Here is an 11,807-nt window from a genome sequence, read left to right as displayed (position 1 = left end):
AGCTGTCAATGGCTGAGAGGCGGGGTATACCCAGGACAGGTCACCAGTCTATCGCAGGAGGTTGACATCATCACATTTATGACACTTCTGACTAGGTATTATCACAAGGCCATATGTAATTCATTTAGCTTTCCACTTAATGGTGCACCAGTCAAAAAACTTACATACTGACACTTTAATAACCCAGTTATTAATTTATGCTTGGTTTTGGATTAATTACACAAGCTGATGTGTTCCAGCCTTTATTTTTGTTAATCAAGATGGTTTTCTGCTTAAAGCAAATCAAAAAATTTCACAGTAAAAATGTACATCACACTAACAAAGAAAAATTTTCCATACATACAAATAAGGGCTTAATTAAAAGAAAAAGTGTTTCACTCCTGTATAAATGTTATTTTCAAAGCATGCTTTCAACCTATCAAATTAGCCACATTAGAACAGAGTCTACATTACAACAGTTTGGACAGAAAGCGAGTGACATCACCTAAATATGAGGTTACTAGGAAACTGCAGAGTTTCAAGCTTACAGGGTAAGACTACTTGGCTGCTCAGTGAATGTTTGGGTTGTGTTAGAGTTACAGGTTCAGTAAGAGGTGGAGTTAAGCAGTATGAAATGCAAGGTGGCTTTTTGTATGACTTCTTTAGGACAGAGGGCAATACTGTAGGAGGATGCATTAGTTCTGTTCCTTCAAAACTTAACCTGGGCTTTGTTTTTGTTTGTTTTAGTTTTTGAACTGAATACATTTAATGTTTTTTTTCTTTTTCTGAAACCTACAGATAAAATACAGAAACATTTAGACATTTTATTTTAAAGAACAAGTTTTACCCTTTAATTCAATTGAAGGTGTTTTCTTTTAATTGAAAAACGTTAAGCAACTCAAAAGAATAGGATATCACAAACTAAAATAATGAGGGTTTTATTAAACTATTTGATTTATATATGTTTCTGTTCAGGCTTCTGACCCATGTACAGAGATTAACCCTCAAAGACACAAATTTATTAACCAACAGCATGAAGGGCAGAGGAAGGTAGATTAGAAAACAGCGGTTCAATGTGTGAGTGAGATTCATCTACCAGCGAGAGGTGAGAGGGATCCAAGGCTGTGGCTAAGTTGTGAGGTTCAACGGCAGCTGCTGGATGGACAGATTGTGCAAGGAGGAGCGGTTCCAGTCTGTTCTGCTTCTCTGAGAGAAGGCTCTAGAGTCTAGACCCAAAGGCTCGTACGGGAGCAGTTACCAATATGGTTAACGCTCCAGCAGAGAATGGTCGGCATCCTGTTCTTCTTAAGCATCCTGGTAATGATGCAGGTCTGGCAGTACCACACCTGCAGCCGATGACCCGATCTCAGCATCAGCTCCAGGAGAATCCTGACAAAATGAGATTTCAAACAAATCACACACAGCTGTTTATTCCAAGTAAAAGCATATTTATTAACCCGAGGAAACAGCTTGGGTCTGAATAAGCTCGAAGTAAACAAAAATAATTCCTTTGTTAGTCTAATCCGTTTAATCCATTTAGGGATTTTCAAAAGTGCTGTGTCCACTTAGATGTGGAGATAGGAGGGCCGCACAGCCTTTGTGTGCAAAATTTCAACGCTCCTGAAAAGAGGGCCAAAGGGGCCCCCCAATCTGCAAGGCAAGTTTATTTCTTTAGCACATTTCAACAGTTCAAAGTGTCTAAATGATGACAACATAAGAAAAGAAAATACATGATAGAAGAAAATACAATAAAGTTTGACTACCGTATAAACTGAAATCAGTGTTTCTGTTTAAATAGAACAATCCAAGGTATTGAAAAGAAATATGTAACAAGCTACTATTTAAGACATTTTTTATAGTTTGTTCCTGATTAGTGTGGCTTAAAAACAGAATATCCTTTTTGGGGGATGCAGAATCCGAACCAACCAAGCAACACCAGACTCCAGTCATCTCATCAAGTGAGTCCAATCTGAACATGATGTCTTCATGAGATGAATGTAGTCTGGTGGAAAGAAAACCTGCAGCCACACATCCCTTTCTGGAACCACTTTGACACCCCTGGTTTAAATAATAACTGCAGTCATGTCATCCCTCTGTCAGTGGACAGGGCACTGCAACCATCACTCCTTCAAACTCTTCATTGCAGCTTCATCGCTTCACCCTGACCTTCTGCGAGACCTGGTGTGAATTTAAAGACAACAATATGTGTTGCATGCAAAATATTCCTGACCCTAAATCTGCTCCTTGAAACTTGAATTATCAACAAACAGTGAAAGCATGTTTTATTGGGGGCCCTATAGGTAACTCCAGTCACTGCCAGTTACCCTCACTGTCATGTAAGCAGAGCTGCCATTTCAGGGATGTTTTCCCAACTCTTGTGTTTATCAGGGCAGTATTTTATATGCACAAAACTGACAGCTCTTCAAAGCAGGTTATACATGCACAAAACATGATGTGAAGCTTGTGCAACATGTTTTGTCCTTGTCCTCCCATAAGCATGGTTATATTTAACCTCCCTCACTATTTCATAAGACCAACGCTCTGTACATATGTAATATAGAATAACTCCAGCCATTTCAAGGCTTAAAACATGTCCCAAGCACTGTAGGTGGTGCTTTGTAATGGGTTAGATGTGACATTCTTTTATCATTAAGAGCCCCCAAACTAGTTTAAAAAGACAGTTAGTAAGGGGTAGATTTACCAGACGCCGAATCAAGAATTTGTATTACCATTAAACATGCAGACACCCAGCTTTGATAGCACACCTAAAATGCAAACAAGAAATAAAAACACATTTAAAAATACAAAACAACCCCAAAAAGAAAGATATGCACATAAAAATGCATTAAATAGTGTGTACTTAAAGTGCAGCTAGTGACAGTCTAGCCTATGATTTGGGCTGATGGTTTATTGATGTCTAATGTGTGTGTTTCTGAGAATTCAATATTAATTCAATTCAATTTATTTATATAGTGCCAATTCACAGCACATGTCATCTCAAGGCACTTTACAGTTCAACCAGATCATACAGTCAAATTGATTCAAAGTTTTCTATCTAAGAAAAAGCACTTAATTGCATCAACTCACTGATTCGAAGGCAATCTCTTACACCAAGCATCCTTGTAGCGACAGTGGAGAGGAAAAACTCCCTTTTAACAGAATGAAACCTCCAGCAGAACCAGGCTCAGTGTGAGCGGCCATCTGCCGAGGCCAACTGGGCCATCGGGGTGTGTGTTAAAGTGAGAGTTTGTTGTTGTAAACAGAGGGTGTCCAGGAGTATGAGTGTGCACCTCCAGGGATGGAAATGAATAAAAAACGTAGCCCCACTAATCATAGGGGTACAAAAATCCTTCGCTATGTTAAACTGGTAATTCTACAGAGTCAGCTCCTCTAACTTTGATTAAAATGTAAAGCAGGGAGATGGATATTATTGAAAAATAAATGGTATTCTTTTTAAAGAAATTGAAATTGCGCCTCAGCTAACACTTAAAATAAATATAAGTAGCAGTAAATTTGTAATTAAAAAAACTGTATCTATCACTTTATTTGCTGTTTGCATAATTATTATACATTTCTAGAATTTTTTATCCTACTGAATTATATTCCCCTGCAACTGATCCACTGAACCCTCAGCTCCATGTGATCTAACATGTCTTCATATTCCCATCTATTTTCAATGTTCTAAAATGAGCTGCATGAGAAACTGAGCCAGCTTCTCATTCCAGAGAAACAGCATCATAAATCTCACCTGTGCATTTTTTTGTGTAAAGATGGCTGCGTCCTAACTTAGACAATCTTTCTCTGCAGCAACCCTAGTTACCAAGAAGCGGCGCATCACTGAGAACCCCCCTCCCCTTTTTTTTGTGATGTAAAGTTGGCTCACATTTCAGTGACATATCATAACACACATGCACACGTGTATAAAGATAAATTTGCATCACCAACCAGCAGGCATTTAACACCTGCTTTCAGATGTACAGTAGCACACAGTTCCAGGAGTTTACCGGTATTTGTAGGGATGACTCCTGAACTTTACTGGAAATAACTTCCTTTTCCAGTCGTCACACACATATTTCTCTTCTCAAGGTGGCAGATACTGCAGTAAATCATTGTAAGCACGTCTCAACAGCTACACAAACTTGTCCAGAAGCTACCAAGCAGTTGGTGCCTGAAAAACATCCTTTGGTTTTCTTGAAAGACATTCTCTTTCAAGTAACAGAGGGCAAAGATAAATCCAAAACATTTCCTCCCGAATTGCTTTTTGTGTTAATTTAGGCAGAACATCATTTAATTTTAGGAATAACTTTAAGGTACCTTTTCTCATTTATTGCTGGACGGATCCAAGTATTTCAGAAACTACTAAACTAAAAGGTTATTTAAAACATGTATACTTCACTAGTATTTGTCGGTTTATCACAGAAACTTTAACACAGAAGTGTCGAAACATCTGCAAGGTGTTGCACTGTAAGACCAGGGTCATCTGCTACTGGTAATTGGGTTGCAAACTCTGTAAAAAGTTAAAGAAGGGAATCTTGGCCTGGGCATTGCCTTCCACCCTGCTGACATAATTAATTAATTTTTGCCTTTTATGGTGTGTCTGAATTGATTTTGTAAACATGTTAAAAGCTGAATTAAATTAGACAGCTAATAAGGTTTCTTACTGTGGGAAAGTTCGTTTTTTAAGGGACAGTTGGCAACCCTACCGACTAAATTATTAGTGAATAACATCATGCTGTTTTTGAGCCATGCATTATCAATTAACACATGTTCAGCACACGGAGACAAGGTAAATAAGCTGTAATTTTTTTATGGATGGTCAAAGTAAAGATAACTTTCTGCATTAATCTTTTTTTGTTTTTAAAGGTTTAATCTAATATTCTAATTAGATGTAATTTGAAAATCATCATTTACAACACAAAAAAGGCTTGAAAACATCAATCTTTGCATAATTATGAACATAATGAATTTCACTTGTAAAAAGGCTTTCAATAACAGCCTACATTTTGATTATTACTGGACCTTTTAAGAAATCGAAGAACCTCCACCTACATACAGAGGCACTTGCCTAAATGACATTTCCAAACACAGTCCACCTGATGGAAATCCCGTAACATGATGTGGGTGCAGAGGCTAACACTTTGACCACCGGCATTTTAGTGTTGGTGGATGACCTCATGTCTGGAGAAATGTCTGAGCGGCCTCCTTGTTTTGAAACCGTGCGTTAAAGAGTGGGGAGGTGAAACTCTTCATCTTGATCTTTGCCGAAAAGGAAGCTATGTGTAGATGTCAGCAAGGCAGGGAAGTGGTGGGTCTGTGGGTGTGTGCATACAGCAACAGCTCAAACCTGAGGGTGGACAACTTTGGTTCAAACATCTTTTCCATCGGGAGGAAAAAAAACATTTTTGTTTTTTTTTTTAAAGTGGGTTATTTGTGCATAAAGGCTCAATATTAAAGTTGTACTGCTATAGGCTGCAAATAGATCAATGTCTTAAAACAGCTGCAGAGCAGGGTGCCTCTGTTTGCAATAAGTGCCTTTCATTCATATATGGGCCTCTTTGAAACAGGAAAAAAAAAAACTCCACCACCTCTGCACACTGTTCATTAAATACGTTATTCTAGTTTTCCCCTAAAAGTTCATCATCAGGGTACAAAGTCACAGCCGTTTTAAGCATGGCCCCTGCACTGTAAGCTTAGCTTCTACAAAGAGATCCAATGAAGACAAAGCACACGTCCCCTATAAATGCCTGCCTTTAACCAGTTCATGGTGCCTGCACATGCGGGCTCTAGCCAAACAAAATAGCTTCAATTGCTGGTTAATTTATTGGAGACAAGCACCATGCAGAGATCAAACAAACAGCTCTCACTTGTAGCACCTTTGCTGCTGTGAATGTGCTGACCTCCTTCACCTTGTGCATTTTTCTATAAGGGGCATTAAAGGCAGAAAAAAGAGGAAAACTCTAGTTTCAGAAACTGCGGTTTGCTCACATGAGGTTTGAGTTTGTTTTATTCATGTTTAAGTCAGTAAATCAGCTATGCATATACAGTACGCAGTAGCTGAGAAGAAGTCTGAATAAGAAACACTGAGGGAGTACAGATGAATGGATGTCATTGGAAAACAGGATGTGCAACAACAATGTAATTGTTCCTACCTGAGCTAAAACATATGTTGATGAAATACTCTCTAGGGAAGTGAGGATTTTCTTTTTTTATTATTTTCCTTTTTTTCCTTCCTTTACCGGGTTGTTATTGTGCCAGGGTGAAGCTTAAGTTTCATTACATGAGATTTAACGACCAGGTTTGGGGCCTGAATTTCCCACAACCCGAACATATGAGGAGGATTTAGTTTGGCTCTTTAGCTTCTGACATGAAACGCCACTTTATTGGTTACAACCTGCGGGCACACTAACAGGTTGAGATCAGAGGATATTTTTTCTCCACTTTTTTCCTTGTTTTGTTTGATTTAGAACCCTATAACGTTGTGATATGCTCTAAATCTTTTTCTTACCAGAAGTTTGAAAGGGGAAAAAATCGACTTTAACAGATGTAATGTGACTGTTGTACACATTACAGTACAATTTTCACACCCCTTGAACTTGTTTCCAAGTTTGAAGACGTTTCACTTCCCATCCAGGAAGCTTTCTCAATTAAAACGTCAGGAATAGCTTTGAGTTCGAGGTTTTATACAGTAGCCTTGTTTTTGTTTTGAAAACATGCAAATTGGAGCAGACGAAGGGGTCCACCCATTTGTAATGGGGATTGTTTGGCTTTGGGTAACACACTATTTGGTTAACACTTCAAAGAACATACACAACAGGAAAATGATAAAACAGACATAAATCCTCAAGCTAAAACAACTATGCATCATAATACATGCTTCAGGACCTGCAGGTATAACGAAACCGTATATATATATATATACATTTTTTTAGGTTTTTATTGCTTTAAAAAACTAAAACTATATTTATTTTTCCTTCCACTTCATAATTATACTATATTGCATGAATAAAATACTGTGGAATTTCTATTTTATAACAACCAATCTTTTTTCCAAGGCTTTGAGTATAACTAACAGAGCCACTACATTTCCAGAAAACCCATTTTGTAGATGCTCTGTTTTATATTGAACATGCTATGCATGCAGTGCTTCTTAGGTGCATTGCCTTGTACATACGTTCAGCCTTAGTTGCATGCATATGTGCAGAAAGTTGCAGTCATTTATTTCCCACAAGGCCATGCAGCAGGTTTTAAAAAAAAACAGGAACTTACAAGAAAAAATTACCTTCAGAAGTCAGGTTTTTAAACAAAAGACTAAAATAAAAGTATTTAAAGAGCTACAGAGAAAGATACACAGTTTAAGAAATACCCTGAAATTATTCTAACTTATCAGTTTTCTTTTTATATTCTGAAACAAAAGCATGCAGATCAAAAAGATAAAAAAGTGTTTTATTTTTTAAGTAATAATTGCAAAGCTGTTTAGTATTTTTTGATGAGCTGTTGCATTTACTGGAGCCTCAGTTTTCTGCTTCTTTGCTCATAGCAACGCGTGTGTTTCTGTCTGCTCTGTGATTTGATGTGGGTGAATGTGTCAGGGTCACAGTCAGGAGGTCTCCATCACGCTGGCCATGTACCCCATTGTCCTGGAAGACCTCCCTCTGTGTTATTGAGAGGTGCTATTCTTCTGCATTATGTGGCATAATTAGGTTGTTGTGCTTATTACCTCCTATTATTGGCGGAGCTGTGTGATGTGTGCATGCAGCTGGTGGTATGATCGGCTTTCTGGGATGTGTAAATTTATGGTGGCATGTTGTTCCGACATGTAAGATACAGATAAATCTACATGCTTTAGACATTTATCAGGGGTTTTTCTTATTCTTAAGTCATAATAACTAGAAATAGTATTCATATCCTTGAACACTTTTAGATTTTATAATGTTACAATCATAAATGGATTTCATTAAAGGACAACTTAACTCAAAATCTTTTTTATTATTTTTCTGCTGATGAGCAAAACTTATTATGCTGCCTGTATAAAGCAGGTGAACAGGAGTGTCTACATCTGGTTTTTACTATTGGCTTAGCAGAGAGACGCAGAAAGAATAAACTGAAATGGCAACAACTAGAAAAGATAAACAGCAGGGGGAAAAAGAGACAAAAAAACTTAAACACCTAATGATTATGACATTATGTCCATAATTTATTTAACATACATAACCACTAAGAGATATAAGTATCAATATATTTTTTCAAAATGAAGGAGAGAATCGAAGATGTTGGGCTGTAAAGTGGCACAGGACCAAATTAACCCCAGAGCATTTATGACCATTCAGTTCTTCATCCTGTTTTTTTTTTTTTTATCTGCCAGCAAGAAACACAAATGACAACATAATAATAATTAAGGGCTTAAACTGATTATAAACCATCTTTCTATAAATCTTAACTTATCAAAATATTAACATGCATTCAGTACTATCTATCACAGTTTAAGACCCGATAAGCAAAAAACACTTCAATAAATAAATGAAGAGGGGTTACATGTGCAACTCTCCTTCATTCAAACATCATCAAAGCCCTTCTCAGATAACATGTTCCATACTAATTAGATCATCAGCTCCTGGTTCATCTGTTCAAAAGTGATGCCAACACTTCGACATCTTACTGCTTTATCTTGCTTTTTAACTGTGGGTTATGAATCTATATGTAGAGAAAGCTTAATAAAAACACTGAAACTGTTTTTTCCCCCTTTCAAATAGGCTGTGACCTTGATAAACAAAAAATATTAGATTAGTCTGCTTTATGCTTTATCAGATAACAGACGAGGAATAAATGGAGAGACCCAGACTTAATGATGTGGAGCGAAGAACAGCAACGATGGTAACTAAAGTTGAGACTCAAATTAAGTTCTACCTATATTATAGTACCTTTGCACTTAGACAAAAGCAGTTCTATCAGAACATTAGCATTTCCAATGGTACATATGTGGCTGTTTTACTTCCACTGTTATCAGATTTTCTGCTTTAATGAGGTCTTCATGAAATGTCACCAAACTTAGATGGAAATCAGCACTACACTCGGTCAAAGATCTGGGTCAACTACAGCAGCCTGTGGGGGGGAAGCAGGTGGAAACGTAAGTGTCAGCCTTCTTCCTCTTTTTGGGCAACATTAAAACACCACACAAAGGTCACGAGCCACTTTCAGACCCGAAGGACCTGTTGTGCTCTGCAGGCCGCTCACATGCAGGTCGTTCTGGTTGGCTTCACTAATGCAGACCTCCACCGGATCCTGCTGGTGACCTCAGTGGAACCTGAGGAATGAGGAGCGGGCTGGCAGGTGAGGCGACAGGCACATGAATGAACTCCGTCCTCCCTGGCATCGCCCCCAAACCTCAGAGGGGAATGTGCAATCATGACATACTCTCCTCAAGAGTTGTAACCTGAAACATGTTGTGTAGAGCACAATAATCTCTGCAGGAAATAGCGAGGATGTCATGTCTTCTTATAAAAAGAAGCATAAAAATACATTTAGACAGCAAAAATAATGGAGAAATGAATGAAAGAAAAATAGAAACTGAAAACATTTTTTAAATGGGCCAACTAATTAATCTAACAACAGGAGCAAGGAAAGGTCTTATGGAAGGTAAAGTGTATTAAAGTTGCATATATGTAATCAAAATTGCTTTGTTTTCATGTGGTTATGTAGAAAAATACAAACAAATGCACAATCCATTAACCTGGAATTAAACCATTACACTGGAAAAAATCTAAATCTAGATAAGTCATTTTTTCTCAAAATAAGTGCATTTGCTCTTGAATTGAGGAGGTAAATGAGACATTATGCCAATGGAACAAGACAATTTACCTTTATAATAAGAAAACACACTGCAAAAAATAGAAATCTCAATAAGTTATTTTTTCTTAAAATAAGTGCGTTTTTCCTTGAATTGAGGAGTTAAGTAAGACACTTTGCCAATGGAACAAGACAATTTCCTTTTAAAATAAGAAAAAAATATTTTATTGTCTTATTTCAAGTGAATATTATCTAACTATCTTATTTTAAGAGTAAAAATACTCATTCCATTGGCAGATCATCTTATTTACTTGCTCAAATTAAGGGTAAATATACTTAATTTAAGAATTTTTTACTAATTTCTGGATTGTTTTTGCAGTGCAAAATTGCATTGTCTTATTTCAAGTGCATCTCATCTAAATATCTTATTTTAAGAGTAAAAACACTCATTCCATTGGCAGATCATCTTATTCAGATATTCAAATTAAGGGTAAATAAACTTAATTTAAGAATGTTTGTACTTATTTCTAGGTCGTTTTTCCAGTGTACATCTGAAATCTAGTTTTAGTTTAATTAAACTAAACTTATTTTTAGCAAACACTAAACTTAAGTTGGTTTCAAAATGTTTAGCACAAGAAGCAAGGTTTCATAACTATACGCAGATTTGTTGCATGATAGTAAAGCATCAGCATTATCAGTATGAAGGTATGGAAATCATCATTTTACCTGCTAGGGATAAAAGCATATTAAGAAACCTGCTTTTAAAAAAGTATGCTTGTTATTTAGAGCAAAAAGGTTAAATGTAATGTTCTGTCTGGATATTCTCGGTTCCTCACACAGTGCAAAAATATTCATGTTGGGTTACATAGTCTCTTTAAGTGTGGTCAGGGCTACATAGAGGAATATTTAAGGTTAGCGTTTATTATATTATAGCAAAATTCTAAGAAGAAAAGAGAATAAAAAACAGATTTTTTTTTTTTTTAAGAAACCCGTTTCATGTGTTACTTGACTTACTTCAAGTAATTGAAAGTCTTTCCCATACTTCTCAGAACTGTGTAGACTGCATCCTTCTGTCAAACCTCAGTGGACCCTGAGGAATGAGGAGCGTTCTTTAGCAACATTAAATGCTGCTCCTTGTGTTCCTAAAGACACAAGGAGCAGCATCTTTAGAAGGTCATGGAAACATATGATCAATGTTTTTAAGTATTTGACATTTAACTTAACTTGCGATACAGGTGAACATCAGTTAGCACTGTTGTTCTGCAGCCAAAAAAAGTCCCAGGTTTTTTTTGCAATACGGTTCTCTCTGGCTTCCGCCCACAATCCAAACACATGACTATGTAGTAATTAGGTTAATTTAAATCGCCCTGAGGTATTATAACAACATAAGGTTAGTGTGTGTCTGTGTGTCTCTGTGGAGGACTGGTGACTTTTTCACCCTTTTTTACCCTGCCTCTTGTCCACAAAAACTGTGGATGGATGGATGGATGGATGGATGGATGGATGGATGGATGGATGGATGGATGGATGGATGGATGGATGGATGGATGGATGGATGGATGGATGGATGGATGGATGGATGGATGGATGGATGGATGGATGGATGGAAAAATGATTTCCTAAAGAATAAATCAGAATAGGTGAAACATGCATTTCTGAAATGAAGGACGTTTCTTATGTACATAGGTCAGAGCTGGTTGCAAGTTTGCCTGTCAACATGCAAAATCTACCTTTAGAGTGTGGCAGAGAAAAATTTCAACATCAGTGCAGAAGCGCTGAGGTACTCTGATGGAAATAGCTTTTAGTGTCAGGTTAAACGACTTGTGCATCAGAGGGAGCAAAGGATGTGGGGGTGGCACTTCAAAAAGAAAATCCTCTCTGTCTCCCAGACTATAAATATATTCAGGCGTTAAATTTAACATTGTTTGAATCCTGTCCCACTGCTCATCAGTAATTTACTGAAGGTAAATCTAAAGGTTTAAATCCAAAGCAGAAACTATGTAGATTTATTCATCTGTTATTGGAATTAACAGTTCTTTAAAAAA

General features: G+C 37.1%; 1 long non-coding RNA gene across 1 annotated transcript; it reads right to left on the bottom strand.

Annotated features, from left to right (window-relative positions):
* Positions 1-242: 242 nt before the first annotated feature.
* LOC119791656 lies at positions 243-11,559 on the bottom strand. The gene is made up of 3 exons (XR_005281885.1): positions 11,493-11,559; positions 10,777-10,904; positions 243-1,368 (listed from the first exon to the last, which is right to left on the bottom strand). It is a non-coding gene; the product is annotated as an uncharacterized LOC119791656 (long non-coding RNA).
* Between the last annotated feature and the right edge of the window lie 248 nt (positions 11,560-11,807).

The sequence above is a fragment of the Cyprinodon tularosa genome, unplaced genomic scaffold, assembly GCF_016077235.1.
Source record: "Cyprinodon tularosa strain WSP-4 unplaced genomic scaffold, ASM1607723v1 ctg4, whole genome shotgun sequence".
Classification (NCBI taxonomy): Eukaryota; Metazoa; Chordata; class Actinopteri; order Cyprinodontiformes; family Cyprinodontidae; genus Cyprinodon; species Cyprinodon tularosa.
Note: the sequence above shows the minus strand (reverse complement) of the source record. Positions and strands in the feature narration are given on the sequence as shown.